The sequence below is a fragment of the Macrobrachium rosenbergii genome, chromosome 23 (assembly GCF_040412425.1).
Source record: "Macrobrachium rosenbergii isolate ZJJX-2024 chromosome 23, ASM4041242v1, whole genome shotgun sequence".
Lineage (NCBI taxonomy): Eukaryota > Metazoa > Arthropoda > Malacostraca > Decapoda > Palaemonidae > Macrobrachium > Macrobrachium rosenbergii.
In genome coordinates, this window is record NC_089763.1 from 6,517,436 (window position 1) to 6,524,935 (window position 7,500).

Below are 7,500 nucleotides of genomic sequence, written 5' to 3' on the forward strand. Positions count from 1 at the left end.
TAAAAACCACTGCTATTGAGACTGGTTGATAATTAATGAAGATTTTAGCACAACGTGAATGCTGACGGAGGGCTGATCATGTGCCCCGGGACTTCTGGTGGTCAGAAGAGTCTTGCACATAGCAAGATGGCAGTTAAACATCTAAGGCTATCTGGTTCACAAGGATGAACTTATCAATTAGATTTAATTAGCACATGGTAACACTATGGTGGGAATACTCTAATTATTAACACAGAACAAACTTAATTTACTCTTGAAACAAGTCATGAGGGTAAATGTGCATGCTAGGCTGTGGGGAACAAAGGGGCTTTGCTTTGGGAGAATGCAAAGTTGGAAATACTGAAAATTGAGAGAAATTCATGTTACTTGCTACTTCAAGACATACCTTATTACGTCTGTGCATGGAGCTCACTTGCAAAAGATGAATTCCAGCCTCAGAAGTCCCAACACATGGCCAGTGTACGAGGGAGAGACAGCACCCCCTTGGTGCTTTTGTGGTCAGACACGGAGTGGCAGACAACAGTCAATCTGGAAGGAGCAATAACAACCAGCACTAAGGTTGAAGGGAAACAGGTGTTATAGTTAAGTCTACTAAGGGTCAGCATAGCAGCCCAATTACGGTCCTGACTGATCTTTCTTCCCTAACAGATTTCTGTCCCCCAAAATCATATGATGCTGGGGTTAGGACATCTACGTGTGTTCACCCCCGAGTGGGGTCTCCCCCAGCAGCCATTAAATTTGATTTCCTAGCTAATGGGCTGAAGGGACGAATTTTCTAAATATGTGAAAATATATGTGTGTGTGTGTCTGTGTATCAGTCCGTCAGCCTAAATAAAACAAAACATCGGAAAAGCTGTCATGGAAATCAGTATAAATCTACCTTCGATGTTAGTTAGTGTTGCTGTTTCTAAAAAAGGACTGGTGACAGCTCTTCTCTCTTCCTGTTGTACTGAAATCTCTGTGAAACTTTCTTGTGTGAAATTCTTTTTGGCTGGATCTCCTGACGAGATGTCTGTTTCTTTTAAAGCTAATCCATTCCTCGCTGTCTTTGTGTCTCCTTTCTTCTGTTTTTCATGCACTTCTTTTCCTCCGTTTCCTTACAGTCCCTATTCTTCCTAATTTTTTCTAGTATTTCTTTTCTTTTCTTTTTATTCTTCTTGATTTATCACAGGAACAAGACCGATCCAACTTATCTTCATCTTTGTCCCTCTGACACCTTTTAGATTGTCTAAAACAACGTAACTATATTTCCTTCTTTTCCCGTCATTAAATTATGAATAAAATAAAAACAAGGAAAGGTGCAGAACGGAAATTGATATTTAATGTCACTAATGAAGTATTATTTGATTTGTTATTTTCCATTCCTTGTTTCAGTTATACGATCTTGTGCTTATAAATCGATTTCAACAGTCTTTTACTCATAGAAAGTGACTTATTACAGCTGATGTATATGTGAAAAATAAAAATCATCTGGCTTTCTCTCATATCACAAACGAAATTTTTAAAATATAGAAATAATGTTTCCAATTGTATCTCGAAATCTCTTGTCTGACTTCCGTCGTTGTTATATGTGCCTACTCATAAGAGATTTACCCATTCTCTTTCATAAAATGGCACTCGTAATAATTCGCTTCGTGCATATCAACTCACAGTGTAATTGTTGGGACCATTGATCATCTTACCCATATGAACATTAATTTGACTGACAACATCTCTCTCTCTCTCTCTCTCTCTCTCTTTGCGTGTGTGCATGCGTCATTTACATGTCTCTTACAATGCATCCTCAATATTGTCTTGCAGGGTGCTAGGACCGTTCGTTACTGGACCGTTCGTCCCCGGACACTTCGTTACCGGACATTTTGCTACAGGACAGTTCGTTACTAGGACCCTTCGCTACCAGGCCATTACGCTACCAAGAGCTTTTTTTTTTTTTTAGATTTGTTGTGAGCTCATATTTTTTAATTAGATAGATGTGATAATAATAATAATAATAATAATAATAATAATAATAATAATAATAATAATAATAATAATAATAATAATAATAATAATAATAATAATAATCGTTTGTCATTTTTGTTATATATAATAATACAATAGAAATACTATATATTTATTATAAAATTGAAATATTAAAAATATTTACTGTACTAGTTTGGTCATATATTAGTTTAGTCATGTATTATAAAATAAAAAGAAAGTTTTTATTAATATAGCTTCAATTATGAGCAATAGCTCGAAGAAAATCCATTTTACATTCAGGGTTGTAGCGACTAATGCATTAAGAACCCTCTGCTCAGAGTTCTTATACTTTCTTTTCTTTGAAGGTAGATTGCCGCAATTTACTTGTATGATTTTTGTTCTCGCTAGTCCTTCCTTCTTCGTTTTTCAAGGCATCAATTTATTTCCATATATTTGGATGTGAGCTTGTAACTGAAGTTCTCAGAGAGCTATGAAAACCCTCTAAGTTGTTATTTGTCCTGGGTATTTCATTGACTGTCCTCTGATACACATTCCACAACTGTATAGGAAACAGGGTTCTAGTCGTCTTCTCCTTGATCCCCAGCCTCGTTCACCACCAATGTAATTTGTAGAAAAGTACGAAACTATTTCTTCTGGAATTTCATTATCATCGATCAACTCCTCAAACCCTGAAAGAACGTCATTTGGCGGTAAAAATGCCAGTGCTGGGAAACAGCGCACTTTTAAACTAAATTCGTCGTCTTGATGATATCGTTCCTTGTGCCCTGCTTGAACTGTATATGTTTGTAAACATTCTGAGATAAATGAAATAAACAACAGCTAACTTCTGTTTCTTGAAAAACAGCCTTCAGTGAATTAATGACAGCCTTTTCAAAATCAACCACAATGCGATCTGGCTCATGATTTTGTACGAGGTCTTTAATTACAGAAAAAAAGCGCTTGTAAGTGGCTTCGGTTTTATCAGGTAGTAGTGCAAAAAGTCGGGAATACTTATGTCTTTAGTTTGTATATGCAACGTATATAACTGATAGTATATAACTGGACAACATTTGAATGTTCCATCACCTGCCCATACTTTAAACTTTTTCAAATCACTTAATCCATCTGCAGATGCAAATACCAAAATCCTTTCGAGATCATCTTCGCCAATGTCGTCTGTCGTATTGCAGAAATAATGACCCAGTACTCAGTTTGGCGTAGTCTTCGGGAATCAGATAACCATGCCTTACTTGTGGAATTGGAGGAGATTTATTTTCCTTTTGCCTCCATCGGCGTATTACGACTTATATTTGATGGACAAGGAAGTTCAGCTATGGCACATTCATGTAAATTCTTTAATTCAGTAGCAATCAAAGTACGTGAAGAGTCCTGGGTTCCAAGAGCTTTATCTTTGATTTGATTGCTTGCACATTTTGCACTTACAGAAGAAGCCGTGGTAGTATGATTGTGTTCACCGACTTCCTTTATTATTACATAATTATCCTCATCAACGTTTGTGAGCACTCTTGCTTTACACGTCCGATTTTCACACATCCAATATTGTTTTATCCATCACTATTTTCCTTCTGCTTACAGTATATGTAATTCAAATCATCCACCAACTTGATTTGTTTTCTTCTGGATTCAATCGTCCTGGGCATCTTGACTAAGGGTTCAGTCACTTTTAAAAAAGAGATACTTAGCAAATGAAATACGTTGGTTTAGTTACAGTAACAAAGTAAAATGTATAATAGTATCCAGTATTTAAGTAACAAGGTAAGATGTATAATAGTAATTATGTTAACAACTATTCAGTATTTCAAGTTAGGAACTACATTAACAAGGTGATCAACATTTAATTACAAAAATAATAGTAGACAAAACTTTGACCTTTTGGTAGCGTAATGGCCTGGTAGCGAAGGGTCCTAGTAACGAACTGTCCCGTAGCGTAATGTCCGGTAACGAAATGTCCGGGTACAAAGGGTCCAGTAACGAACGGTCCGGACACCGTCTTGCAGAATTTGTTGATGCTCAAAGCACCGAGAGAGACTCACAGACAAAAGCCAATATCAGGATTAATTGGATAGAAAACTTTTGAAGAGCTGTGTCAAGTCTGTCATTTGACAAAACTATTTCTCCTTGATCTGTCGCTAAATGAACTTTCATGGAGTACATGGAGTTATCAAGAGACACGGAAAGGTAGACAGAGAATTACCAAAATCGATTTAAAGTTCTCTAGCATCGAGAGCGAGAGAGAGAGAGAGAGAGAGAGAGAGAGAGAGAGAGAGAGAGAGAGAGAGAGAGAGTCTGATATAATTTCTGAGCGTAAACTAGAGTTACAGAAAAGGAAAACAAGAAACATTAGATGAGTAAAGTTGTTACAAAAGTAAGACAGACAGACAGACAGACAGACAAAGTCTGAGGCGAGAGAGAGGGAGAGAGAGAGAGAGAGAAAAAAAGCAACAAACTGAAGTACCAAATTTATTTGTAGCTTACTTAAACAAAGCAAACGAATATAAGGATTCAAGAAAGCATATTTGTTTTTACTAACATACGCTGTAGTTATAACTTTCTCGAATAGCTGAGAAAGAGCTTTCACTCACTCACGTAGGCGCAAACAAATACAAAAAGCACTTACTCGGTCACTTACGAATAATCACGAGTGCTAACAGGACGGGAAAATGACGGCGTACGACCGGGAGCCTCAACGCCTGTCCATAATTCCTTGGATATTGGAAATGTCATAAATTTCAGAGAGATCTCACCGACTTTGTTTACTGTTTTTCATTTGTTCCTTATTATATATTTGAAAGCGATTGTTTTAGTGTATGGTGATTCTTGTTTTGTGCGTTTATTCCTTTATAATGCACATAGCCTACATATATACACATGTACATTTACAGGTTTGCGTATACATATATGCTAAAAGTCACAATGACACGTGAAATATAAATCAAATATATGCATGCAAAATGAAGTATTGGGTATACATCATCATAGCATGTAGCCTATACCATAAATTTCTATCACTGCATTAATACTGACGTCCATATATATATATATATATATATATATATATATATATATATATATATATATATATATATATATATATATATATAATCTAAAGTCAATATCAATTCACTCTACCTCGAAATAATATATTTTTCATATATGTTACCGAAGGGGAATTTTAGTTGATAATAAGTCCACCGTCCCGTGGGGTCGAACCACCGACGGACGAGGAATCAGGACTACAGTGACCCACTAACGCTTTCGGCCACAAGCGTTAGTGGGTCACTGTAGTCCTGATTCCTCGTCCGTCGGTGGTTCGACCACGGACGGTGGGACTTATTTTCAACTAAAAATTCCTCTTCGGTAACATATATGAAAAATATATTATTTCCGAGTAGAGTGAATTGATATTAAAGGACGTTTGTAGCTTTCGATTGTATATGAATCACGGTGATGTGATAAATAGTCATATATATATATATATATATATATATATATATATATATATATATATATATATATATATATATATATATATATATATATATATATATATATATATATATATATATATATATATATATATATATATATATATATATATATATATATATATATATATATATATATATATATATATATATATACATATATATATACATATATACATACATATATATATATATATATATATATATATATATATATATATATATATATATATATATATATATATATATATATATATATATATATATATATATATATATGAGAGCCTCAGTGGCTCAGTCGGTAGAGCAGCGGCCTAGGACTTCGTGAGGTCCGTCGGCGTGGGTTCAAATCCGCAGCCGACTGGTCAGTGAAGGCAGACACTTTGCCATCCGTGTAAACACCCCGGGATTATGTATGTAATCAATGGATAGGTTTGCTGAAAGCAAATGGTTGTTACAGACTAAAACACACATAAACAAAGCCACTCTAACATCTTCTAAAAAACATAACAGACACCTCACATGTCTCGAACTGTCAACCTACCCACCCAGTTCTCCTCGCTGCTTGGGAGAACGGGGCTGGGGATTGGCACAATACATGTACACATCGTTACCGGGGTCTAAGCGATGTCAGGCAGGGCAGCCGATCGAGGCTACAGCCTACCCCAACGCCAAATCAAAGTTCTTTGTAAAGAAGGCATCGTGCTTACCCCATATAGAAAATGGGAAAAAGCACGTTAAAACAAAGAATATATATATATATATATATATATATATATATATATATATATATATATATATATATATATATATATATATATATATATATATATATATATATATTATTACAAGTAGCAAGAACTCACTAGCAAATTGCTCCCTCCTTTTTTTTTATTTACTGTCTGCCGATCGATTGCTAGAAACATCTGTCTATCGACTTTGCACGGTCAGAATACAAGGGATTACAACCAATTGTTAGGCCACTCCCTTTAAGTAGATAAGTCCTTCTTCGAGGCAAAAGTGAATCTGTCTAGCTACTTCTTTACAGGCAAAAACCCCCTGCGGGCAACAGCTGTAAATGACTCAACTCCCTATGTGCCTGGACGTGGCCCCTGCCCAATAGGAGAGGGGATAAAAGCAACTAGGAGACCAGGGTCGTTCTCAGACGTGTGCTGGACGGCATGGATTAAAGACCAGACACCACACTAACTCATACCACGTGGAAGATCGCATTCGCCCTCGGAAACCTGAAGTCACCCATGGACCACCTTCTGCACTGGAACCAAATCTCCCTTACGGTAAAGTGCTCTGAAAGACGTCCATTCAGTCACACTTTTCCTCATAAAATTTACTTAATTTGAGTGCCAGTAATCACCGAATCTCTTGTCAAATGTCCGTGCTACTCGAGTGTCAGCAGTGCTAAGCCATTATTAATTCATCAAAGCCCATTGGCACCCTCAGTGCAGCTTCGAATTCATTACCCTTTCGTCTGTTTTCATTACTGGCGTATAATTTGTGCATCTCTCATTTCAGAGAGACCCTATATTGTGGAATCTTCTCGGACTGTGTCTGGAATCCCTGCAATTTCATTCATCCTGTAGGAATCCCCTTCCGGATCAATAATTTATTTTTCATTCCTCTTTCCCATACTAATGTTATTTATGTAAATATACTCCTGTAAGTTTACCCACGTGTTTACGTAATATTTTCCTTCAGTAGTAAGAGCCTTACGCTCATATGAAATTCCCCCTTTTTTCCTCTTGATTTATATTTCCCTGGACCCACGAAGTCAGAATCACAAGGCTGAATTATCTGTAGCTGTTGCTACCTGTCTCACAGAAAATATTTCAAACCAGATTGCCCAGGGAAAAACATAAAAATGGCGACCTTTTGCCTGAGATTCTCGTTTTAGCGGTTGCATCCCCACCATTTGTTTTCTGCTTTTGTTTAGGTTTGCATCTGCCAAATCAGCAATTAGCAAAGCTACGCTGGGTACGAGACAGTTACGAACCTTTTGTGTGAAACCAGCACA